The 27909-nt window shown below is 40.7% G+C and overlaps 1 long non-coding RNA gene across 3 annotated transcripts in view; it reads right to left on the reverse strand.

The window, feature by feature from the left end:
• Positions 1 to 27909, reverse strand: part of LOC149122626 (uncharacterized) — a 79607-nt gene that overhangs the window by 25689 nt on the left and 26009 nt on the right. Inside the window, exon 1 of one of the 3 annotated variants that reach the window (XR_016219738.1) lies at positions 1364 to 1520. The exons of the other annotated variants lie outside the window; for them this stretch is intronic. This is a non-coding gene — a long non-coding RNA (uncharacterized LOC149122626). Of the gene's footprint in view, positions 1 to 1363; positions 1521 to 27909 lie in introns of those variants that run through there. 3 annotated transcript variants of the gene reach the window in all.

A 27909-nucleotide genomic window follows, 5' to 3' on the forward strand; every position in this document is an offset into this window, starting at 1 on the left:
TACATTAAGCTATACAGCACTTGGTGTGATGTCAGATCAATATAAAGAAGTGATCCTAAGAGTCATCCAAAGATGGACTGGTCTGCCAAGGGAGGCCCCTTCCGCAGGCACTGACACTTGAGGGAATAATGAGGGGGGGAGCCAGAGAGACCAGGTCAGATGAGGAGTTTGTCAGATATTCTTAGGACATTAAAACTCCTGCAAATAAAATTTTCTCCATGAAATTCTAGGTATAGAACAGAGTTTATGAAACAACAGAATGGGTGGATTAGAAAAGCCATTAAAACTCTATGATTATGTGACATATTATTTGGCTATAAGTAAGAATTGTGACAAAAGAATAAACTAATCCCCAAAAGACTTGAGATGCACTTCACGTCTCCACCCACTGCTTGACCTTGATGCATCACAGAAGTACTAATTAAGAAGTCGGAGAAAGGCTGGTTCTTGGCAAAACTCAAAACAGATACAATATGAGCTGAGAGGTCAGCTCCTGGGGGCTTTGTCTTTCCTTTCCAAGGGAAACACAGCTTGCAACCAGCATCCCTTTCGGTGCTTTCAAGATTTGAGGAAGGTGGACAACTGGGTGGGGAACTGTGCTCTCAGATGCATCCTGTGACCACAGGATATCCAGAAGAGTGAACGTTGGCAAGGAGTTTGTGCCTCTTCTGCAGAATGGTGATGGACATCTCAGTTGAATTCAGGATAATTTTAGGAATAAAGTGTCACCTTCTCATTGCTTTTATTTGAAGATTAAGTATGGCTAAAGGACATGAATGTGGAATGTCAGATTTCAGGAGGTAGATTTGTGATGGTTTGTTTTTGTGTCAACATGGCTAGGCCACCACATTCTATAGCCATGCAATACATTTACAATTTATGGGATACAGTGCAATATTTCAACACACATATAAAATAAACCAATGAAACCAGGCAGCTGGTCTCTCCATCACTTTATTTTTCTTTCCATTTAGAGCCTCCCAGCTCCTGTGTATAAAGTACACTGTCCTGTGGAACACTAGACCTTGGCACCTCTATCTGACTGTGATTTAGTACCCTGGCGACCCTGGCCAGTGCACTAAGAAACACACTTTCCCCCTGTTTCTTTGGGTCTTCATTTCTAAAGTCTGCCATTTCATACAAAATTTATGTTTAAAACATTTTTATGCATTTTTCCTGCCAATCTTTCTACTAGTCTTGTATTAGATGAGTTAGTTTAGGCCCAGCCAGGGACCCTCAGACAGTTGAGGAAAGCTTTCTTGCAAAGCTGCATTGCCAAGAAATCATTGAATTACAAAAATGCCTTAAGTGGAAATTGTAGTTAAATAAGAAAAAAAGGCACAGAACTTTACACAAAACTTACTTGGGGGGTCGGTGCCGTGGCTCACTTGGTTAATCCTCCACCTGCGGCACGGGAAGGCAGTGGAGGATGGCCCAAGTGCTTGGGCTCCTGCACCGCATAAGAGACCAAGAGGAAGCACCTGGCTCCTGGCTTCAGAGCGGCGCAGCGCCGGCCGTGGCGGCCATTTGGGTAAGTGAACCAGCAGAAGGGAGACCTTTCTCTCTGTCTCTCTCTCACTGTCTGTAACTCTACCTGTCAAATAAATTTAAAAAAATTTTAAAAAACTTATTTGGAAAACCAGGATAGGCATTTGGTGCAGCAGTTAAGATGACACTTGGAGAGCCAGCATTGTGGCACAGTGGGTTAATCCGCCACCTGCAACATCGGCATCCAATACGGGCCCCAGTTTGTGCCTTGGCTGTTCCACTTCTGATCCAGCTCCCTGCTGATGAACCTGAGAAAGCATTAGAATATGGACCAAGTCTGTGGGCCCCTGAATCCATGTGGGAGAACTCCTCTCCCCCACTCCTTCTCTCTCCTTCTCCTTCTCCTTTTGCTTCTCCCTTATCCTTCAGCTTTATTGCTTCCCTCCTTCCTGCTTTCTTTCTTCCTCTTTTTTAATATGCTCCTTTGCTTTTGGAAAATTCTGATTTACATGTTTTTCTTATCCTAACTTAGTCACCTAATTGTCAATCACTCACTCAACCTTTTTTGTAAATACAACTCCATTGGTGAAGTGACTGTGTGTTGTTGGTGTTTGTTTGTTTGTTTGTTTATTTTGGCACAGTGGATACATCGCACATAAAACAAATACCATGTTCTATTTCCTGGGAACTACAATTCCAGTGATTTTTCCCAGCTTTTCAAATTTGAATATGATTTCATTGGTCATTAGTCTCTTGTATGCTCTTCCTATTATCTCTTCACCTACGATAGATTTTGAAACGTTATGGAAATGAATTTTTGGTTAGCATACAAGCTCTTGTACCACCCTTTGCCTACTTGACACACCACTTCTACAAAGAGATGAAGAGGAATCACCAGGACCACAGGGAGTGAACTACCCGCCTCCTCCCTCCCAGGTGGTGTTTCACTTCACCTTCACTCTCCCTTAGCATTCGCTCCTGCCTGCAGCCGTTCCATAAGCTGGGCTGTGGATTCGAACACATCACAGCGACCCTGAGGAAGGGCAGGTAACTCTCTGAGCCTCAGTTTTTTATCTGCAAGATGAGGCCACCTAGGTACAGGCCTAATTATGAAATCAAACATGATTCCATAAGTTCAGTGTCAAGTGAGATCTCTGGCAATAACATGTACCAACTAAACACAACAGTTGGAGGTATTGCTATTATTATTATTACTACTGCTGTTTGGCTAATATTTTATAGAGCTGCAATGGAGGATTTGCTATGCATGATGCCAAAATTAGAATCAACAAAAAAAGTAAGATTTATGAATTCACTTATAAAAATTAATTTTACTTATAAAAATTAAGCTTTTCCATATAGCAAATAGCATAAACAAGGTTAATACTCAAATAGAAAAATATCTGTGACACACACAAAGCATAAATGCTACTGTCTTAGACACATTTTACATTTATAAAATAATATGGAAAATATAGAACACAAAAAGAAAAATGTGCAAAGAATGTATACTGACAATTCACAATAAAATGATGGAAAAGGCCAAAACCCAACAAAAATAAAGTTTAGCCTCATTAGGACTCAAAATGCAAATAAAAATGCTAATCATATTTACAACAATTTGTCAAATAAGAGTGGGTGTTTTAGCACAGCAGTTAAGATGGTGTCTGGGATGCCCACGTCTCATATCACAGTCCCAGTCTATGTCGCTGCTACTCTGCTTCAAATGTAGCTTCCTGCTAATGCTCCTGGGAAAGCAGTGAAAGATGCCCCAAGTACTGGTGCCCCAGCCACCCATGTGGGAGACCAAGATGGGATTCCTGGCTCAGATCTGGGACATATCTGGCTATTGTGGACTAGTAGGTGGAAGAATTCTCTCTCTCTCTCCCTCTTTTCTCCGTCTTTCCCTCTCTCCCTCTCTCTCAACCCCCTTCCCTTTGTCTTTCTTTGTGTCATTCTACAAATATATAAACTTTAAAATATTTGTCACACACACACTGTAAAGAAGGTGAACTGTGGGTACATCCAATTTAATTTTAGAATGTATTTCTGTACTTTACAGTCATTTTCAGGTATAGCTTCGTTTTCTTACCAGACCTTATCCAGTGTGGTTGGTTTCCAGGGATACTTCTAAAGCGTTCGAGGCAACTCGCCCACATATTGACATAGTGCTTTGATACCTGCTCAGTGAGTGTCAATAATTCAGACCACTTAAGAACAGTCATTGGATAAGAAAATCAAAAGTCCCTGAAATCTTGCTGTTCATAAGAGGGTACTTCAAAAACTTTCTGGAACAGAATTAAAAGACAGGCTTCTTTTTGTGGCAAAAAACATTTTTGAAACCCATACATAGTTTTTCATAATACAGGTATTTATTGGCCTTTTAAAGGATTCTTCGTATGCATAAATTTCAAAATTTTTGTAGCAAAATAAACATCTTTTAGTTCTATTTTCCACAGATTATGGGGAGTATCTTGCATATGAAAAAAATTTTATAGGACTTTATACAAATTTGACAATAATTCTAAAAATTTCTCAAGACATTTCCAAGAGTAGGTTGTGAATCTAAAAAAATTTCTAAACCACTAATACAATAGTAAATTTTTTAAATTACATGTATTAGAGGAAAAATTGGACTACCTATTCTATCTGTAGAGTTACTATAAAACTCTCTTAGGAAGAGGTAATCATAAAGAACACAGTTAAAAACATGGAAAAGGCTTCCATGGCCTTGGCAGCTCATGACTAGAGCCTGGGAGATTGCTGACGCCATAAACAAGAGTGTCAAATTGTTAAGTCAACAATAGGAGTCACTGTGTACTTACTCCTCATGTGGGATCTGTCCTTAATGTGTTGTCCAATGTGAAGTAATGCTATAACTAGTACTGAAACAGTATTTTACACTTTGTGTTTCTGTGTGGGTACAAACTGATGAAATCTTTACTTAATATATACTAAATCGACCTTCTGTATATAAAGATAATTGAAAATGAATCTTGATGTAAATGGAATGGGAGAGGGAGCAGGAAATGGGAGGGGTGTGAGTGGGAGGGAAGTTATGGGGGAAAGCCATTGTAATCCATTAACTATACTTTGGAAATTTATATTTACTAAATAAAAGTTTAAAAAATGGAAAAGATAAACAAGAAGATCAAGTATTCTTTAGTCATTTTTAAAAATATTTAAGATATTCAAATTCACCTCTGAGTCTCAGAAAAATGTAAGAGCAAGAATTCAAGTGGCATTGCTTTGAGCAAAGAGCATTTTCCTTTTTCTCAATCTGACTCATTTTTCTACCCACATTTTGAGTGCTACCATTTGGATCACCGAATGGGCCAATGAAAAAGGAGCAAGAATGCAGATTCCCTATCCATATAATAAATCAGAGGGGCAAAAGTAATCCCCAGACCTCATCAGCCTAGCAGATCAACAAGGACACAGGGCCAATATCTAAGCAGATAGAATGTGTGTATTCCCTTGGAACGACACGTTGGCACCGGCCTGCAGAATTCAGTAATTCAGTGACATTGATTATCAATACACCCTAACACTTTAAAAAGTCTTGAAGGCAATTCCCCTAGGATATAGCAATTTAGCTCTTAGTCTCAGTTTAGCCTAATCTTTGGCCATGAAATTCAGCCAAATCAGCTTGGAAGCCAAGACAGTTTGTCACTGAAGATACAGAGTAGCAAAGAGAACTTACTTCCAAATACAGCCAAGCAAAAGTGCTATTTTCTGTCCAACTGTCAGCAGATGAGGAGCATCCCAGACTTTAACAGAATCAGGAGAGAAGCTTGCCACATACAATTTATCTTTGCCAATTGTCTTAGCTTTCTTTTCCACAGTTGAGAGAAAAGTACTTAGTTTCTTCAAACCCACTATAGCTCAATAAATAACAAATCACCAAGGCAGAAAGAGAATTTCACATCCAGGTTTTCTGAGGATGCCTATTTACTTACATTTTTATATGTGTGATGTGAATAGAGGAGACTTTTTTCTTAACTTTTTATTCTGAAATAATTATACATTTACAAAAAGTTGCAAAACTGGTCCATAGGGTCTCATGTCTTCTTTGCCCAACTTCTCCTAATATTGACATTGTAAATAACTCTAGTCTAAATAAGGTTGTCACATAAAATCTAGGATATTCAGTTGAAATTGAATTACAGGTATAAAATAATCTTTTAGTATAAATGTGCCCCACTATTATTTGTTGTTTATCTAATGCTCAAATTTAACTAGGCAGCCTGTATTTTCATTTGATAAATCTCACAACCCTAAGCATAAGGGCAAAACCAGGAAATTGGATTTGATACTGTATCAGTACAAAAGACGACAGTCCTTATTTTGCTGTCACCATTTTTAAAGATTTATTTATTTATTTTTAATTTATTTTAAAGGCAGAGTTACAGCGGTGGGGGTGGGGGGGGGGCAGCAAGAGAGATCTTTCATCCACAGGTTCACTCCCTAAATGTCCGCAACAGCCAGGAATGGGCCAGACCAAAGCCAGGGGCCAGGAGTTTCTTCCTCATCTCCCATCATCTCCCATGTGGGTGGCAAGGGCCCAAGTATTTAGACCATCTTCCGGTTCTTTCTCAGGCACATTAGCAGAGAGCTGGGTGGGAAGTAGAGCAGCTGGGACACAAATTGGCACTCATATGGTAAGCCAGCATCATAGGCAGCAACTTACCTGCTACACTACAATGCTGGCCCGTTTTTACCATTTTTACATGTATTCGTGTATATATATATATATATATATATATACACACATATAAATAGTTTGCATTTCCTTTTAATTTCAAAAACAAGAACCAGAAGAATCTGAAAACTTGCAATGCTGATCTCACCACAGCCATATCTGATTGCTGCCTGATTTGCCCTGGAACGGTGGCTCATCCAAGATCCTACGAATTAGCAGGCTATGAGCAGCAAAACTGGGAGAATCTAATAGATTTGTGTTTTGCTGTCCCTGAGAGAACTCGATTAGCTTTCTGCCTGCCTGGGGAAGCTCTTCCTCTTAAATTTCCTTTGTTTTTATTGTCCCTAGTCCACGATTTCCTGTGCAAATAGCCACTTTCATCCTTTATAACAAGAGGCAAATTCCTTCTCTTGGGCTATAATTTATACCTTGCAACCCACAATTTGATTTTCAATCTCTTGGATGATTATCTTTAGTTTCTTTGTAAACAGCGGTGCTAAAAATAAGACAGGAAAACAATATAGGGAAAGCAAATCAAACCCCACGTGGCCTATGCTATACTGAAGAGTAGCTTTCATTAAGGGTCCTGGTCAGACGCTATGGCTTTCAGCCGCCAAGCCCACCAAATGCAAAACAACAACGTGCACCATTTCGAAACACATCTACCCTTGGAGGTCCTTCACCTGGCTCTTTCTGCACACCTGTGCTCTCAGAAGCAGCCTTTGTTAAATGCAGGGGGCTTTGCTTGCCTTTGGAAGAGTTAAAGAAAGGAGCTTTATGAAAGACATATCAGAATGGTAACCTGAGACACAGGAAAAGATATCTACAAGCAATTTGACTCCAATGTAGCTGGAAAGACCAGGGAAATCTGGAGAATTCACACCTAGACTCTTTTCCTGTATGAAGAAGAATCTTTATAGTAATTCCCCAGACTTAGAAATCAGGGATGGACTTTTCATTTTCCCATGGAAAACTGAGGAAAATGAGAATTCTGTGATGTATTTCTCATAGTTCAATATTTCAATTTAAAGGAATATTCTTTATTAAAATATATTATTTTGTTTTTTAGTAGTAAGAGGTCCTATTATGAAGTGATAGTGATAATAAGTCCTTTGCTTTTTCTTCTTTGGCAAATAAAATGATGTTGAGTTATCTGCAAGTTATAGCCACAATAATTCTATATAACACACTACCAAAAAACTCAGTGGCACGTAAAAATAAGCACATAGTCTTTGGTCACATATCTAGGGATTAGCTGGTGCGGCTTTGCTCCACACGTCTCTCATTCTCCTGGGTCTGCTGGGCTATCAGACACATATTCTCCCCATGACAACAGCACAGAAACAGGAAAACAAGCCTAAGAATTCTTTCAACAAATGCAGTTCACACAGTTGAGCCCAAAATCAAGAGATACGGAAGTCCACTCCAGCCTCCAGGAGGTCAGGGTTGTGGAAAAGTAATAGTGCAGGGAAAGCTGTGTCTAATCATGCAGTCTACCACGTGTTGGCAATTAGATAAACCCCAATTTTCTTTTGATAATTGCAGATTTGAGAAATACCATCATTTGAGAACTATAGCTTCAAGGGACATCTTGACTAGGAAAAAGAATCATAAACAATAGTTTAGAAAAACCAAAAAGGGGAGCAAGTGGTTGCAACTTACCTGCACCAATACTACAGGTCCTCATCAGACTTTGATTGTCTCAGCTTCTAACGTCTGTTCATGTATCTCTCATTTTATAAAATGATAGGGATATGGAGTTTACAAAAACTGTACTGTACTTGTCTCATGTTTAACATTTTTGATAGACTGACTAGGTGTTTTGTTATGACAATTGGGAAGAAATTACCATCCATAATTCTGTGTGTGAGATCCTGGATAATGGATTCATGCACCTGCCCACCTTTCCCTGCACACATGAATGGATCCAATTTCCATCCAAGGAACTTAATGTCATTAGCTCATTATTAATTCATCATCCAAATTCCCTCTCCAAGACAGATTATTCTCTTTCAAGCTTATCAGATTTGGCTTTCTAATAAAATGCTCAGTAACCTGAATTTTTTTATTTTTTTAATTAAAAAAATCCATCATCATGGACTTAGGTAAGAAACAAAACATTGAAAAGTCCAAGAAACAAAGCATTTTAAAAGTTATCTACTAACATCTTCTTAGTAGAACTGGGGTACCTGGAGACTCAACCAAGACAAACTCTCTAAACTCTGTTCCAGAACCTATCTTTGATTTGCAGTTACAGTGAGCATGTTGCTTAATTTCTCCATCCCTCTCATTCTGCATTCACCAGCTGCAGGTTGGGAGATAGGACTTAAATGTGTGTTTACATGTGTATTGAGCTCTTTGAAAGAAAGATGATACAAACCTGGAAATCACCTTGTAGTCCTAGGAAGAACATCACTAAAGTCTCTGCACAAAGCCAGAGAGAAAAGATGCCTCTTAGCACAGACCTAAACATCTTGCTTCTCCCTTTACAAAAGAAAGCAATGAGCATAGGTATGGCCACCTGTTTCCTAGCCAGGATGCTAGCTACAATCATACTGGAAGGAGACGCAAGGCCTTTTATGTTACTTCCAAGGCAGGTACATTTGCCTACCAGCCTGATAGAGTTCTGCAAAAGCCATGTGTGCCACACAGCTTGTTGGTACGAGGCTGCACTTGCTGGTTTATTTTAGGATGTCTATATTTTGAGGGCTGTTCTGCTTTAAGAAAAGTTAATTTGGGGGCCGCGCTGTGGGGTAGTGGTAAAGCTGCCACCTGTAGTGCCGGGATCCCCTATGGGCGTCAGTTTGTGTCCTGGCTGCTCACTTTTGATCCAGCTCTCTGCTATGGCCTGGGAAAGCAGTAGAAGATGGCCCAAGGCCTTGGGCTCCTGCACCCAAGTGGGAGACCCAGAAGAAGCTCCTGGCACCTGGCTTTGGATCAGCACAGCTCCAGCCATTGAGGCCAATTGGGGAGTGAACCAGCAGATGGAAGCCGTCTCTCTCTGCCTCTGCCTCTCCTTCTTTGTGTAATTCTTTCAAATAAATAAATAAATCTTAAAAAAGAAAGAAAGAAAAGCTCATTTGGACATAATGCTTCTCATCAAGACTCAACCCAAAGAGGAGTTGGTTCAGTGTGTGTGAACCAAAATCTCTTGTGGGACAGGGAAGGAGACTGGGAGAAGAACAAGCAGAGAGAAAAGGGGACTCTTAGGCTGGGATGTCTCTGGGCGTGAGGTGTCTCGTCCTGTTTTTCATCAGGAACAGGTGAATCGTGTTCCTCACATCAGGTGGAGGTGGTGTTTCACATAAATAGTAAGTAGTTCGGGTGCTCAGCCTGGTGCCCCAGCCCCCAGGCCTAGAGAAGTAGACACGGCATTTCCTTCCTGGAAAGACTGACTACAGGTCGCTGAAATATTCTGACCCTCCAGAAAGACACACAAAGAGGAAACAAGTACATCACAGTTCTGGAATCAGAGAAATAGCAGGGCAATGACAAGTGACTTTCTCATGGTCATGAGAAACCTGGATCCCAACCAGCAGGAGGCAAGCCACCAAGCCACGGCATTTATGTAGAAGCTTTCCAGAGTCTCAGAAACCGGCTGACTATGTTTAGAAGCATGGCGATGGTGTGGCTGAAACAAGCAGACTGGACAAAAGTGTCTTAGCAACACCCTAGCCCTCTCTAGTCCACAGATATTCCCACCACATGCAGTTAGCCAAAGCGCTGCCTCCATCTGAACCCGGAAAGAAAACTGGATGTTAATCTCAGTGCAGAACAGAACATCTCTGGTTCAGGTACACCAGGCAAGGTGAGGTCAGGGCGTGCGGGTGCAGACAGGTGTATGTAAACAATTTGCCTGTTCTACTGGGAAAATCTCCCTGAACACTATTTCTTGCCCAATGCATCTCCTCATCCTTTCCAAAAAGCAAACAGATGGATTGATAGCCTCCAGAAAAGACATCAAACAGAACTCTTAGAGGAATATGCTCTCCTAAATGAAAACAGATTGAGGATTCTCTAATGAAACAAGCTGGCCCTCCGGCCCATCTTACAATGAACCTGCAAGTAAGGGAACTGCCCCTGCACAGATGCTCCAATCAGCTCTTTAGTGTGGCAATCTTTTTTTTTTTTTTTCTTTGACAGGCAGAGTGGACAGTGAGAGAGAAAGACAGAGAGAAAGGTCTTCCTTTTTGCTGTTGGTTCACCCTCCAATGGCTGCCGCGGCCGGCGCACCGCGCTGATCCGAGCCAGGAGCCAGGTGCTTCTCCTGGTCTCCCATGGGGTGCAGGGCCCAAGCACCTGGGCCATCCTCCACTGCACTCCCTGGCCACAGCAGAGAGCTGGCCTGGAAGAGGGGCAACCGGGACAGAATCCGGCGCCCCAACCGGGACTAGAACCAGGTGTGCCGGCACCGCAAGGTGGAGGATTAGCCTATTGAGCCACGGTGCCGGCTAGTGTGGCAATCTTAAAACAGGAATGCAGGTGTGGCTCAGCAGACACCAGAGTCCAACTTCTAATAGGAAGATAGAAGTCAGGATGGGAGTCTGACCTGGTGGCTAAGCCGCCAGTTAGGAGGGCTTCATGCCAAACTAGAAAGCCTGGGTTCGAGCCCTGGCTGTGGCTTTGGAGTCTAGCTTCCTGCTGTTACACAGCCTGTTAGGCAGCAGTGATAGCTCTAGTAGTTGAGTCCCTGACATCCATGGGGAAGATGGAATTTAGTTCCTGGCTCCTGCCTTTTCTGGGGTTGTTAGGAGCACTCTCTGTCTCTACCTCTCAAAAAAAAAAAAAAAAAAAAAAAGGTCAAACATACCAAGAGAAAAAAACAACTTGGCGACTACAAATATGTAAGGGGAAATGACATTGCAAAATATGTTTGTCCACAAGTCAATGGAAGAAGTGAACTTTAGTAGATTGTGTTAGAAAACCTGGCTTTGCATTTTGAGATTCTGCAGTTGGAAAACTACCTCTACCTAATGCTTCAAACAAGGATGGATGCTAGAATGATAGAAGGAATAATAAAAGGTGAAGCTATAAAAGTTGCTATAATAAACCATGAGCAGGGAAAGACATCTTTAAATAATATTCAAAAGCCATAAGCAGAACAGTAATTAATTAAACTAGTAACATCAAAACTAGGAATTCCTTTTTAATGAAGGATGCTAAAGACAATGACAGAGGGGCAGGTTTTGTGACACAGTAGGCTAAGTTGCCCACACTCCATATCAGAGTCCTGATTGATATCCCAGTAACTCCGCTTCTGATCCAGCTCCCTGCTAACATGCATGAGAAGGCAGCAAAAGATGGCCCAAGTACCTGGGCCCCTGCCACCCATGTACTTGGGTAGGAGACAAGGATGGAGGGTCTGGCCCCTGGCTTCAGCCTGGCCTAGCCCCAGGCATTGTGGCCATTTGGCAAATGAACCAGCCAGTAGAAGATCACTCTCTGTCTCTCCACCTTTTGAAAACATAAATCTGAAATACTGGTTATCATCCAATCCCATTGATTTCTAGATAGTAATTACAGACATAATCTCTCTCTGTCTCCACTTGTAACCACAGGAGATGTGCCCCAAATTTTTGCCTCTTTCTCCTTCAATATTGCTAAAGGCTGTGTGACAGCATTGGAAGCTTTAAAAGGTGACCTTGCAAGCTAAAGGCAAAATGCCACATCTCCGGAAGTCATTACCTATTGTGTCACTGACACAAGCCCGTTGTCAATTATAAGGATATTAAAGCCTGAAGCCTAAAGTCTTCTGAGTGAAATTTCCCATTTTTCAGTTTTATTTTGTTTTTATGAGGCTAGGTGACATAGATGGGTTGAAAATTACACTTAGAAGAAAAATAAAAGCAACAGACCAGTTTCCATTTGCTTTACATCCTTCTTCTTTCTGGGGAAATTTCACATCTGATCAGAAAAACCTAAATTACAGCAAGTTTACAAAATTAATTGCCTCATGAATAAATGGATTTATTATTCAAGATGCTGAGGAGTGCATTTTATTATTCAGTACCCTTGGAATAAAATATTTGAATTGTGGGATGAAATATCTTCAAGCGGCTTCACGAAAATGAGGTGGACCTAAAAGAACACTTGCACATTAGCATAAAACATTCATCAGGAGACCTGCCAGCAACATGAAGGGAAGTGGCTGCATTTTTTTGTTGCTAATAATTCCCTCAAAGTGTGGTGTGTGGCTGGCTCCTGGCACCATATTGTACTCTTGAAGTTCCCTCACAGCATGAGGGCTCTCTTTGAAGATTTTATAAACTACCAGGAACTAGAACCTTCCAGAAGTACTCTTAATGACAAAGAAGATGTGAATGACTAAAAATCAATGCATTTCATTACATGTTTTGTGAAAGAATTGAAATTCAATATTTCTATAACTCATGAGTATTAACCAATACAGCAAGTGAGAAAAACTGTTTTCACTTTTCAATTATCTCGGTCGGTACATATTTCCTCACTTATCTCCGAGCCCCCCCTCGCCTCCCTCTGATTCAGTTTATGATGCACTGTTTTATCAAGGTCAAGTTCCAACGTCAAGTCATCTGCCTCTACATTTGCCTCATAACATTTTTAATAAATGTTGGACCCTTAAGGTCTTAAAAGCAATGTGAGATTTTAATTTACTTTAGAGAAAAATAGCAGGGTTTTCATGTGTCACTAGTTTTAGAACTAAGTATTATGAAGGGTATAAAGCTTAGAATAACAGAATTTTCCAACTGGAAGAAACTTTAGATTTTTCCAGCTAAATCCTTCCTTTTACAAGTAAACTCAGAGACATGAAGTGGATTTCCTAGCATCAAATGGTCAGTTGTTGCAGTACTAGAACTGGAATGGAGGCCAGTGACTTCCAGTCCTGGTTTTTATCACCATCTTCTGAAGTCATGATCTGCATAAGTTAGCTGTCTTCCTTATTCCTGCATCCCGTCAGCTTCAAATACTCAACCTTGGAAACGCATTTCTCCTCCGGCCTCCACTCCCCAGTGCTGTTGTCACTGTCCCACTCCACCCCTCACTGCCTCCTGCTTGGCCTGCTGCTGGATCCTCTGTCCAGCTCCCCTGCCACCAGACTTCCCACTCAGCCAGTTTGTGTCCTCTAAGGCTGGAAAACCATAACTTCTAAAACAACAGCTCGGATCATGCCGTGTTGTTGCTTTGACACTTCATTTGGCTTTGTGTTTCCTCTTAGATCAACTCCAAGCACTTTTCCCTTAGCTACAAAGTTCTTTGCAGCTGTCTAGAGCCCCAGCCCCCCAGCTCCCACTCCATGCCATCCCCAGGAATTCTACTCTGGTTCTAGGAAATAATCCCTATCTCTTTACTCTGCCTATAGTGATTTTTTACATTCTTTATCCACCTGTGATCAATCCTGTATTTCTAATTATTGGGAAATCCCGAGTATTCCCTAAACAGCTATTCAAATGTCACTCCCTCTCGTCTTTTTATTTAACACTTTGGGAAAGTATGAAGCCCACTGTGGCCCCCAGTCCCACTCCCCAGTGTGCCTTGCTGAGCCAAACACAACCTCCCCAAACCACAGCATCTGCTGAGGCCTGGCTGCAGCTCATACATTTCCTCATTTGGCTTCCTCTCCTTCTCTGCCCCTCTCCAAGACTCAGATATTCTGATTTTTGATTTCCATAGCTGTCTTTTTTCTGATACAGGATCTCCACAGACTAATAAAGAATTGTGCACAAACCATCTACCTTTTATTCCACCTGTGAATCTCACTATTTGTAACATACAATGACATGGCTTCTTGCACCATGATTCTGCTCCAAAGGCAGCTCAGAGTAAGCTCACTAACCCAGGAGAGCAGAAGAATAACAAAATTTCTGTAGAACTGCTCTCTTTGCAATGATGGCAGGAGCTTTCCCATTGTCTACCTTTTTAGACTGAATTACTTAGTGTCAGAGGCTATGACTTCTTTATCTGTAAAACCCAATTCCTTAAATAGTTGGCACTGAATAAATGTATAAGTGAGTGCAAGTGACACTGATAACGAGAGTCCCAAGAATTAAACTGAGAACTGGATGGGAAGTCATGACAATCCTAAATACTATTCAGCATGATGAATAAAGGGTTTGGGTAATAATATGACTTAGATAAAATACATTAGACTCTGATGCTTATTTCTACATTATTATAATAAGATCTGGTATTTACAATGATAGATCATAGAGTTGTATGCTTGCTCCATTATTCAGGCTCAACTAGGTTATGCTGTGGTGACAACTAACCACAGACTTCAGTGACTTAAAACAGCAAGGATTTCCTGCTCACTCTGCAAGTCCAGTGTGGGTGTACAAGGGATCTCTGCTCATCAGACTCCACATGGGTCTCAGTTTGATGAGGGCTTATCTCAAAAAGTGCATGACAGCTGCAAAACCTTGCATCAGTGATAGAAAGAACAACACTTCCACCAAACCCATTTACTAGAACCAGTCCCATGACTACACTTAACTTCACAGAGGGGGCCGGTGCTCTGGCTCAGCGGGTTAATGCCCTGGCCTGAAGCGCCAGCATCCCACATGAGCGTCGGTTTGAGAGCCGGCTGCTCCACTTCCGATCCAGCTCTTTGCTCTAGCCTGGGATATAGTAGAAGATGGCCCAAGTCCTTGGGCCTCAGCACCCACTGGGAGACTGGGAAAGAAGCTCCTGGCTCCTGGCTTCAGATCGGCGCAGCTCCAGCCATTGCAGCCATCTGGGGAGTGAACCGGTGGATAGAAGACCTCTCTCTCTCTCTCTCTCTCTCTCTCTCTCTCTCTCTCTCTTTCTCTCTGCCTCTCCTCTCTCTGTGTGTAACTGTGACTCTCAAATAAATAAATAAATCTTTTTAAAAAACCAACTTCAAAGAGACATGGAAGGACAACGCTAATACGCACTCAGTAAGGAAAGGGAATCTCGGCATTACTGGAAGTGATTCCAGCCACCGCATTCCACCCTGCACCCCTGGCTCCCACCGCTTCAGTCCCTCTTCCTTCGTCATGCAGCACACCCGCCTTGGCCACGCCCCTGGTCCGGCATTAAACAACAGGGTGTATGTGTGCTAGGGGAAGGAATGGGGTGAGAGCTTCTCTTCTCCGTTCCTAGGTTTCTAGCTCATGAGGAATTACTTCTAATATGATGCAGAAACAGCTGTTTACTACTCATCTGGTATTTGCCTGGACTTCTGTAACATTACATAAAGAACCCCACCACACTGACTTGTACTTGATGTGTAGCAAGAGTAATAATGGATCCCCATTCAGGGCTCAAGTGAGGCATGTTACAATCCCAAGAGACCAAGTAGACTCTCAGAACATAAAGATTGGCAGACAGGGCTTACTACATGGTGTCTGTCAGCAGCACAGTGGGAAATCTCTGGATTAGAGGGGCCTAAGATCAGTTGCACCTGGGCGTGGGGTGCTTCTGACCACAGGCTGTAGTTTATCAATAGCCAGCAGCGCATATGGGTAAGGTTTCATGGACATGCAAAGGAGACAGGTTCTAAACGGCTAAAATTCCGCTTGTTTGTGCTATTTTAAAACAACTGCATGTTGAAAAATTGAGTTTGGCATCAACAAGCTTTTGAATTAACTGATCTCAGCTTGCAGTAAAGGAATAAATAACCTAGGGACAAACGCACGGAGGCCATCATTGACTCATTGATAGAACAGTGGGCAGGGACATCCAACCGCCAATTGGCACAGTACAGCTTATTGTAGGTAAAGCGTTTAAACATTTCTATATAAACAAAACACAGAGTCCAAATTCTCGAAAATGTCTGTGTTGAGCCACTCACCTTGTGACACCCTAAGGCAGTCACAGAAAGACACAAAACTCCAAAGCCCAAAACCATTTCAGAGGTTCAGCCAAGGTGAAAACTTCATAAATGGTTTTGTCTTATCTAGTCCAAAGTTCATTTTACAGTGGACTGTGGAAAGATAATCAGAGAAGAGAAGCTTCTGCTTAAAAGCAAAAATCTGCTACAAAGAAAAAGGGCATACTCTGTTCCAGACAGTCATTTGTAGCAGATTGAGACTGAGACTGGCCCATGTTACATCTTAAAATGAAGTAGACTAGAGCAATCCCAGTGCTAAGACTAGAAAGCAACAGTGAAGAGAACCATAAAACCCGGAGGTTCCAGCTGCCTCAAAAACTAAACTAATCTGGGGGCTGGCACTGTGCTGCCGTGGGTTAAAGCCACCGCCTGCAGTGCCGGCATTCCATAGGAGCACTGGTTTGAGTCCCAGCTGTTCCACTTCCAATCCAGCTCTCTGCTGTGGCCTGGGAGAGCAGTAGAAGATGGCCCAAGTCCTTGGGGCACTTGGGAGACCCGGAAAAACTCCTGGCTCCTGGCTTCGGATCAGTCCACCTCCAGCTTTTGCAGCCACCTGTGGAGTGAACCAGTGGATGGAAGACTCTCTCTCTCTCTCTCTCTCTCTCTCTCTCTATTTATCTCTCTCTCTCTCTCTTTCTCTGCCTCTGCTTCTCTGTAATTCTTCTTTTCAAATAAATAAATCTTTTTTTAAAAATTAAACTAATCTGAACCATTAGGTTTTCAGATTTAGAAAGAAAAATATATGTCTTCCTAAAGAGATAAGTATTCTCATACACAGTAAAGATTTTCATTTTTCTTTTGCTTTAGCCCATTTTATTGCTTACTCGCTTCTTTTGTCAGCTCAGGATGCTATAACAACATAGTACAGACTGAATGCTTAAACAGAAGTTTCCTTCCCACAGTTCTGGGGACTATGAGTTTGTGATTGGAATATTAGCATGGTCAGATTCTAGTGAGGGCTCTCATCCTAGTTTACAGAGGCTACCTTATCACCACACCCTTCCATGACACAGAGAGCGATACTATCTCTCATGTGTCTTATAAGAGAACTAATTCCATTCAGTGAGGACTCTACCCTCATGACCTAGGTAGTTCCCAAGGGTCCCATCCACAAACACTATCATCTTGGGGATTAGGTCTTCCACGTATGACCTGTGGGGACACATTCAGTCCACAGAACTTGCCAAATATCTAATCCTCAAACACTGCACCTACCACAATCTCCAAAAGAATGTCATGGAATCCCCAGCAGGCAGTGACAAGAATCGAAGACCCCACAGACAAAGTTAATGTCCATAAGTTACTAGTATTCTTGGTGGGGTGGCCATTTCTCCTGGAATACTGGTGTTGCCTAACTATGTTCTTTACTTTCTAAAGTAGTGCTTCTTAAAATCTGATATGAGAACGTGCATTTAACTTAGCAGTTAAGATGTCAGTTACGATGACCACGTCCCACATAGGAATGCCCAGGCTCAACACCCACCTCTGGTGCTGATTCCAGCTCCTTGCCAATGTAGACCCTGGGAGGCAGTGGTGATAGTTCAAATAATTGAGCTCTAGCCACCCACACAGACAATTGGATTGAGTGTTGAGCTCCTGGCTTCAGCATGGACTAGTACCAGTTCCAGTGAGCATTTGGGAAGTAAACTAGCAGACAGGAGCACTGCCACCATATCTGCCTCTCAGATCAATTGAAAAAATTGAAATAAAAAATTAATGTGCATCAGGGTCACTTGGGGAGCTTGTGAGACGTGCTATTCTCAAGGCTCAGTGGGCTCTGAGTTCTGAGAATCCTATATTGGAAATACTTCCCTAAAACATATTTCAATCAATTCTTGCTTGACCTTCACAACCATATTATTAGACTCAAGAGCCTTTTCCGGGTCCATCTCTAAATGAAGATTCTCTAGGAAGAACCGAAGTTGGAGCCTCAAGTGTCACTATGAGACAAGAATGACAGACCCGTATGGCAGCGGGTACAAACGTCTAAAGTTGTTTTCCTCCAGGGTATCAGGGTGCCAATAAGTGGTCTACTCATTTAAAATATGACTGCACATAATGTAGGCCAAAGGCTAAATTTCTCTGTCCAGTAATAACCTGGGTTGCCATGGGATGCATATGAACCATTGCTAATTCAGAGGACTCTAATACCTTTCTTCCATAATGAGACAGTAAGGGCTGGAGGTATTATTTTACTTTTTACCTTATAAACTTTTTTTTCAAACTCTTTAAAGTGAGGAGTGAGGAATAATCCAGTAAAATATATGTCAGAAATTTAAAGCCACCATTTGCCCAATATATTCCATACATCACACAGGTATTAATTGTTTCCTGTCCTATTATAATTTTTGAGATGATAAAGAATAAAATCATTTTATAATCATTATAATAAGAATGTATTATTATTCATCAAATTAGCTATCTCTTACCCTTCACATGAAGTCATATATTCACTGACTTCATTTTTGACAGGAAGGAGGGAGGCGCTTCTTATCCAATCAAAACATTGTCCAATTTATAACAATATTTTGAACTCTTACATTCTTCTGCCCTGAGCTAGGACTGTAGACACTTTTCCTCATTAAAGATGTAAATCTTTCACTGTTATCCTTTATCAAATACAATGAGTGGGGCCAGCGCTGTGGCACAGTGCATTAAAGCCCCAACCTACAGCGCCAGCATCCCTTATGGATGCTGATTCAAGTCTCAGCTGCTCCACTTCCAATCCAGCTACCTGCTCGTATGCCTAGGAAAGCAGCAGAGGATGGCCCAAGTCCATGCACCCCTGCACCCATGTGGGAGACCAGGAAGAAGCTCCTGGCTCATGGCTTAGGATCAGCTCACCTTCGGTCATTTGGGGAGTAAACCAGTGGATGGAAGACCTCTCTCTGTCTGTGTCTCTTCTCCCTGTTAACCCTGTCTTTCAAATAAATAAAATAAATCTTTTAAAAAATATGATGAGGATATCCATTGTTAAGAATTATGACATAAAATAATCTCTTTATTTCCTGATTACAAATTTTTCCTTAAACTGAGAAAAAAATTACATAGTGGCAAGACAAAAGAGAAACTGGGCAATTACTAAATGTTCTAAGAAACACTTCACACACAGGGAAAAAAAACAATATTTAGAGTGGGTAAGCCAGTCATAAAAGTAAAAATAAGAATAGAGTGGTTCTTCTATCACCTAATGCTGGTTTTGCATTTATCTACAAATCTCCATTCAACATATTTTTTCTAAAGTAATATGACATTAATTAGGCATAGTGATAGCCTAGAGAGTGAATTTCCATTTCCTCATTATCAAGCAAGTGCTATCTCCTATGGGCAGTAAGTCATCAACCCAAACATATCATTAGTTTCATCATTTTAGCAAATCAGTTCAGGCAAATAGCTGAAAATTAGTTAAGTAGGATGTTCTCTGACAGGCAACCTCAAGACTGATGAGAAAATAATGAATCTCTTCTTTAAGCAAAAGAATAATTAGCAATAATGAATTGTCCAAGTTCAATTAATTAATGATTTGCTAATACAGAGAGTGATACATTAGAATATAAAGAATCTGGTTCAGGATTGATCTGAAGCACAATGAATAAACAAACGCAATCAAAAGGACATCCGTTAGCGGTTTCTTTTTCTTCTATTTAATCCAACCTTAAGGCAGTTGCCAATCTAACCTCTTAGTCCACCTCGCCAAGAGAGAAATAATGAAAAATTTTCACTGTCTTAAGAGGTGGGTCTTTGGAACTTGAGAGAGAGTACAAATTTCACAGATCTTATTACTAATTCACAATCAATTGTGTCAATAAAATCCACCCTATAAATACAAGCACTAGTTAATGAGGCCTCCTAACTAACTTGAAACAGTTCAAAAGTTTTCAGTGTGGGTTAGTTGGCAAAGAAGCTGGCCGTCGTATATATTTCTCCTGGTAAAGCTACTCCCTCCACCAATACCAGAACTAACTGAGAAGAATGCAGTTGACCACAGAGACCTGATCTTGCTCCACCTGAGCATCTCAACCTCACCAGTTCCTTTGTGTGAGTGAGATACAATCTTGGTGTTTTCTGCAGAGGAGAGAAGTGGGCAAAAAAGGCTTTCATAGATTAACATTTATTGGACATATTTCAAATATTTGGACTTCCTAGAAGAAAGATATTGGAGTCTAGTTTTCTCTAAGCCTGGGTTCACTGTTAGAAGTACCTGGGAGCATCTTAAAAAGAATTTTCCAGTTCAGTGATTCATAATAAGTCCAGGCATTTCTTTGTTAAGCTTCAGGTTCTACTTCCATAGGTCTAGATTGGAGCCTCTGATTCCATACCTCATTTTTCTTAATTATGGATTATTTGTGCATATATATATATATGTATATATGTAATGTATTTGAGAGACAAAGAAGATGAGACACAGACAGAGATTCCTCCTTCTTTTGGTTCACTCCCCAAAGTACCTACAAGAGTTGGGGCTCAGCCAGGCTGAAGGCAGGAGCCCAGAAGTCAGTCCAAGTCTCCCACTTGGATGGCAGGGACCAAGCTACTTAAACCATCACCCGCATCCCTCCAGGATACACATTAGCAGGAAACTGAAATGGTAGCAGAGCTGAGACTCAAACTAAGTCTCTCTGACATGGGTTGCAGGCATTTCAAACATGTTAAATGCCAACTGCCCGTCCCTGATTCCATAATTCTGACAAGGTCTGAATGCCACACCGCCTTGGTTTACAAATCCCTACTATAAGCCTTGTTTTGTTGTTGTTGTTTTTTTAGAAAACTTTTATTTGATAAATTTAAATTTCAAAAGTACAACTTTTGGATTAGAGTGGTTTTTTCTCCCATAACCACCCTCCCACCCACAAACCATCCCATCTCCTACTACTGCTCCTCTCATTCCATTCTTCATTAAGATTCATTTTGAATTATCTTTATATACAGAAAATAAACTTCATATATACTAAGTAAAGATTTCAATAGATTACACCCACACAGATACACAAAGTATAGAGTACTGTTTGAATGCTAGTTTTACTGTTAATTCGCATAGTACAACACATTATTAAGGACAGAGATCCTACATGGGGAGCAAGTGCACAGTGTCTCCTGTTATTGATTTAACAATTGACACTCTTATTTATGACGTCAGTAATCACTCGAGGCTCTTGTCATGAGCTGCCAAGGCTATGGAAGCCTCTTGAGTCCACAAACTCAGACATTATTTAGACAAGGCCATAATCAAAGTGGAAGTTCTCTCCTCCCTTCAGAGAAAGGTGCCTCCTTCTAGAAGCTTTGTTTTGAACGCACTAAATCTTGTTATAGTGCTTGTAAATTATAATGTATTACGTAAATTGAAGTGTTATAATAAACATGTATTTTTAAAGTAACCATGCTATTTTAGATATGATGTAATGCGGACCTCAAAACATTTCCATTTCTCTTTTCTGTCAGAGCTGCTTTCTGTGACCTGCTCCTTTGATTCATTAAGATTAGTCATGTTGTGCATAGCTATGCTTCATTGATGCATAAATTATGCTTTGATGTAATATACGAATTTAGACCCTAAAATATTATATCCTACTCAAAAATAAACTCTAAGTTAATTTTTAGTTAAATGTGGGCAGGCATTTAGCCTAGAGCTTAAGATGCCTGTGTCCTATATCAGATTCTGGGTTCAATTCTCACCTCAATTTCTTGATTCCAGTTTCCTAATATAGACCCCGGGAGGCAGTGGTGACAGTTCAAGTAATTAGGCTCCTGCAACTCATGTGCGAAACCTAATTGCATTCTCAGCTCTCAGTCCTGGCCCTTGCAGGCATTTGAGAAGTGAACCAACAAACTGAAGCATTATCTGTCTGTCTGTCTCTCTCTCAGCCGCTCAAAAAACCTTTAAAAACTAGATATGGGAAAAATTACTAATAGAAAACATATCAAAATGTGCTATAGCTCCAGAATAGGAAAGATTTTCTTAACAAGACCAAAAATCACAAAGGTAAACCCTGATACAGTGGATTATATAACCATTTAAGTCCTCAGCTATGATTTTTTTTAAAGTTGAGACAAGTGATAATGGTTATAGTATATGCATATATAGAAAAATATTAATATCCAGAATTCAAAAGAACTCTTAAAAATTTCTGAGAAAATGATAAAAGACAATATAAAAAAGGTTTAAGAACAGGCAAGCCACATGGGAACAAAACTGAATTTCTAATAAACAACCAAAGAATCTCAGTCATAGTTGAGTAATCAGGGGAGTGAAATTAAAACTATAAACTATCATTTTACACTCATCAGATTGGCAAAATTTTTTAAAGTCTCACAAAATAAGATATTGGTGAGAACAATGCTGTTAAACATGTGGCTGTACTTTTGAATACTGTTTTGGAAAGCAATCTTGAAATTTCTAGTAAAGCTATGTTTGTTTCTACTCTCCAATTCTGCTTCTATATAGAATGACATGTAAATAGTTGCTATTGCCATATTGTTTGTATAAAAGAAAGACACTGACCAATAGAGTGACCAAGAAAGAACTTATTGACTTGTCAAATAAGACACATAAATTAAACAGTCAGGGGCAAGTGTTGTGGCACAGTGAGTTAAACTGCCATTTGCAATGCTGGCATTCTATATCAGACTGCCAGGTTTGAGTATCAGCTTGCTTTGCTTCCAATCCACCTTCATGCTAATGTGCCTGCAAAAAGCAACAGATGACCAAAGTATATGGGCCCCTGCAACCCACATGGCAGACCCTGATGGAGTTCCAAGCTCCTGACATCGAACTGACCCATCCTCAGCTATTATGGCTATTTATGGAGTGAACCAGCCAATGGAAAATCAACATCTCTCCCCCCCCTCTCAGCACTATAGATAAACAAAATAAATAAATAATTTTTTAAAAGATTTAAAATCTTATATCCACTGGTTCAATCCTCAAATGGCCGCAATAACCAGAGCTGGGCCAATCTGAAGCCAGGAGTTTCTTCTGGGTCTCCCAAGTGGGTACAGGGGCCCAAGGACTTGGGCTGTCTTCCACTGCTTTCCCAGGACATTAGGAGGGAGTTGGATCAGAATTTGAGGAGCCAAGACTCGAACCGGTGCCCATATGCGATGCTGGCACTGCGGGCAGTGGCTTAACTTACTATGCCATGGCACGAGCCCAATAAATTTGTTTTTAAAAAAGTTAATTACATAGTTTGTCAAGAGATGAGAAAAGAGAAAGAGGTTGTGCTAACTGTAGAATGAAGCTTGCTCTCTGGATCAGGTAAATGACTGTATATTCACACACAGTTTAGATTACACAAGTCAGTAGTACATATTAAAAGAGAAAGACATTATTCAATATCAGAAACTAGGAAGCTGGACTCTGTTTGCTCAAGAAAGAGACTGTGATGCTGATCTGGTATAATCTCATTAAGCAAAACTAGCTGCCCATCTGCTGTAGAAAGCGCCTTGGAAAGAGCCTGTGTTGGGTAGTAGTGGTTACAGGTGTAGGAGTAGGGTAGTGTTGGTCTAAGAATGAATTGCATTTGCTACAGAGGCATGTTGCGTGTTCATTATAGAGGTAAGAGTAGACTGACATCAGTCATAGAAGCAAATTAACTGGAGTGAATCTGATGCTGATTGGCTGCTTTCAGCAAAGAGATTGTTATTAGGTGACTAAAGGTTGATAAGTAATTTAACAGTTACTGATCAGACTGGTTAGCATAAGCTATAGTGCACAACACTTGATTTGACATTTCCTAAGCAAAGATTGCTGAGAGTGTAAAGTTAATCCCTTATGTTTGCAATAGGAAAAAAATGGAGATAAAATATGTGTTCATCAATGGAAGATTAGGTAAATAGTGGTATATACATATTACAGAATACTCTATAGTTGTTACAATGAACTGAATACAAATATACCAATATCAATCACTATCTAAAATATAATGTTTGGGGCCGGCGCCGCGGCTCAATAGGCTAATCCTCCGCCTTGCAGCGCCGGCACACCGGATTCTGTCCCAGTTGCCCCTCTTCCAGGCCTGCTCTCTGCTGTGGCCAGGGAGTGCAGTGGAGGATGGCCCAAGTGCTTGGGCCCTGCACCCGCATGGGAGACCAGGAGAAGCACCTGGCTCCTGGCTTCAGATCAGCATGATGGGCCGGCCACAGCGCGCCGGCCGCGGTGGCCATTGGAGGGTGAACCAACGGTAAAAGGAAGACCTTTCTCTCTGTCTCTCTCTCTCTCACTGTCCACTCTGCCTGTCGAAAATAAAAATAAATAAATAAAATATAATGTTTGGTGAAATATGATATGCATATGTATATAATACTTGTGTGATTTTTTTAAAAAATAGAAATGTGCATTGTGTTTATGTGTGCATATTTTTATATATTGAAATGAGAGAAATAGGCTGGACACACACTAAATTTGCATTATATCTAACTGGGGATGATGGAAAATAGGGAGTCAGGGAGGAAAATTTAAAGAATCTTGAAGCAAATGTTAACACTTGTTTTTACTGGTGATGCATCTTGTGTGTTTCTGTATGTTGCACATATTTCTAAAATAAAATAGCTTGAGTAATTGTTCTACTTCTTTTCTTGAACAACCACACAGATCCATGAATTGTTCTGCCTGCAATAAAATCATGATACTGTGATTACATCTTTACCACTGATTTGAAACCATGGATAAAGGGAGTTTTAAGATGAAAAATAACCTCTTCCTCCTAGTACTGTATTTTAGCTCAATCAGATTCTGACTGGCACCATTCTCCTCAGCTTCTACCCAATTCAATAAACAGACTTCTTTTGAAAGTTTCCCTGACAGGTTTTCTCCTTAAAAAGATAGAAGTTCCCAAAGGAAAAACATCAGGAGTATTAATAAGTCCCCCATTTATATTGAATTAATTGCATAATAAATTCACATGCAGTTATAAGAGATAATGCCTTTAACCAGATTAATACACTTGAACCAGATTTCCCCAGTGGTAAAATTTCACAGACCTGTAGTATTACATCACAACCACACTGATCTTGATCCAATACAATGTTCCTATTCAGGTTTCCCCAATTTTACTTCTATGAGGGTACTTCAAAAAATTCACAGAGAAACCAAGTGTTTGGCCTAGCAGTTAGGATACCCACATCACACAAGGAAGAAGTGAAGTTCAGTTCCTGGCCCCAGTTCTTGACTGCAGCTTCCTGCCATTGCAGACCATGGGAGGCAGCAGTGTTAGCTCCAGTAACTGGGTTCCTGCTAACCACATGCTATACTTAGATTGCATTCCAGGCTCCTGGTTTTGCCCCCAGCCCAGCCCCTGATATTGCATTTGGAGAGTTCTGTGTGTCTATTTCTAGCTCTCTCGCGCACTCTCACTCACAAACAAGAAAAATCACAGAAATCAGCGCTGTGGCGTAGAGGGTAAAGCCACCGCCTGCAATGCCAGTATCCCATATGGGCACCAGTTCATGTCCCAGCTGCTCCACTTCGATCTAGTTCTCTGCTATGGCCTGGAAAAGCAGCGGAAGATGGCTCAAGTCTTTGGGCCCCTGCACCCACGTGGGAAACCCAGAAGAAACTCCTGGCTCTTGGCTTCAGATTGGCACAGCTCTGGCTGTTGCAGCCAATTGAGGAGTGAGTCAGTGAATGGAAGACCTCTCTCTCTATCTGCATCTCCTTCTCTTTCTGTGTAACTCTGACTTTCAAATAAATAATTTTTTTAAAAATCACAAAAAAATGGAATTAGAAGATAAATTTACTTGGAAACTCATGCAGTATTTTTTTCATAGTATATGTTTTCCAAGAAGTCTTTAAAGCCCTCTTGTGTGCACAGACTTAAAATATTTTGTGCCAAAATAAACCTTTTAAATTTCATTTTCCATGAAATTTTTGAAGTACACTCTGGTTTGGTGGGAATGGGGTACAGAATTAGGTATGAATACTATCCACTTTTATCATGTGGGTACACTCATGTATCCACTCCCACAGTAGAGATACTCAACAGTTCCAATACCCTCAAAACCCTTGTGTTACCCTCTTATAACCAACCTCATCTCCTCCCTATCCCTAACTCCTGGCAACCACTAATGTGTTCTCCATTTCTAAAGTTTATAATTTCAAGAAAGTTCTATAAAGGGAATCGTACAGTATGTCATCTCTGCAGATTGGCTTTTTGTTTTTTCACTCAGCATAATTCTCTGGAGATTCATCCAAGTTGTTGTGTGCATTAACAGTCTGTTCTTCTCTATTGCTGAGTTATTCCATGGATATGCCACCATTTCTTTATAACTGTTTACTCATTGAAGAATTTCCAGACTGTTTCTAGTTTCCAGATGCTAAGAATAAAGCTGCCATGAACATTTGTGTGCAGGTTTCTGTGTGAACATAAATTTCTGTTTCTCTGGGATAAATGTCCAAGAGCACATTTGCTGGGTCATATGGTAAATGCATCTTCAGATTTATCAGAGCCGCCAGACTGTTTTCCACAGTGACTGTGACATTTCACATTCCCACCAGCAATCCCGTTTCTGCATCTTTGCCAAGTTTGATGCTACTGTTGCAGGGGTATTTTTGGTTTGTTTGGTTTCGGGGTGTGTATGTGTGTTTTATTTTTTGTTTTTCTTTCTTTGTAGTTTTTGCTTTTTTGTATTATGTCTCTGTTTGTTGTTGTTGTTTAGCCATCCTGATAGCTTTGTGGTGGTATCTTATGGTGATTTGCATTTCCACAGTGGCTAATGACATTGAACTTTTTTCATATATATGTTTCATGTATATGTATATAATATGTATGTATATATATATGTACATATATATATATATACCCTTAGTGAAATGTCTTTTGCCTGTTTTCTTACCTGATTAGTTTATTTTAGTGTTGAGGGTGTTTTTTTGTTGAGAAATGGAAAGGGGGGGCAGAAGGAGAAAGAGATGGAGATGAGAGAGAGAAAGAGAGAGAGAGAGAAAGAGCGCACTGTCTCCACTGCTTTACTCTCTAAATGACCACAATGGCTAGGGCAGGGCTAGGGCCAGAACCAGGAGATGGGAATGCAATCCAGGCCTCCCGCGTGGATGGCAACAACCCAATAACTTGAACTATCACTGCTACCTCCCAGGGTCTACACTGCTAGGAAACTAGAGACAGAGCTGGAGCTGAAATCTAACCCACGCACTCTGATGTGGGATAAGTGTGTTAGCCACTAAGCTAAATGTTCAGTCCTAATGTTGAATATTGATAGTTCTGTGTATATTTTAGATACCAGTTCTTTGATGGATATGAGATTTGCTGATTTTTTTCATAGTCTGTAATCTATCTTTCCATCTTCTTCACACAAGTTTCACAAACAAGCCCAATTTATTGATTTTTCCCACTAAGGTTCATGTTTTTAATGTCAAATCTAAGGACTCTGCCTAGACCCAGATTCTAAAGATTTCTCTCCTATGTTTTTCTAAAGCTTTTGTAGTTTTATACTTTGACAAGTAAGTCCATGATCCATTCTTAGTTAATATCCACAAAATATATGATGTTTACATGGAGATTTCTTTTTTTTCCAAAACAGTATTCCCCTACATATACACATCCTGAAACCTTGAACTTAAATAGAGGCTATAACCCAAACACAGGAGCAAAGTGTCAAACAGCAGTTTTTCATCGTAGAGACAAAAAACCCTCAATTACTCATGGCATTTTCTTGCCTTTCCTCTAGTTTTGACATCTTGTAGATACTCCAGTTGAGGGAGATTGGAAGTCTGTTAGCATTCTAGCTTTCAACTTCCATTTCATACCTAGTTAGGATGCCCTTGGTGTGAGACGCTGCACACTTACACTCTATCAAAAGCCCAATAGTCATTTGCAGACACTCCCTGTGCCAGGCACTGGGCTGATTCTGGGAATGTAGACACAAAGGTTCAGCTTTCAGC

The sequence above is a fragment of the Oryctolagus cuniculus genome, chromosome 13 (genome assembly GCF_051225735.1).
Source record: "Oryctolagus cuniculus isolate XC-2025 breed Fujian yellow rabbit chromosome 13, ASM5122573v1, whole genome shotgun sequence".
Taxonomy (NCBI): domain Eukaryota; kingdom Metazoa; phylum Chordata; class Mammalia; order Lagomorpha; family Leporidae; genus Oryctolagus; species Oryctolagus cuniculus.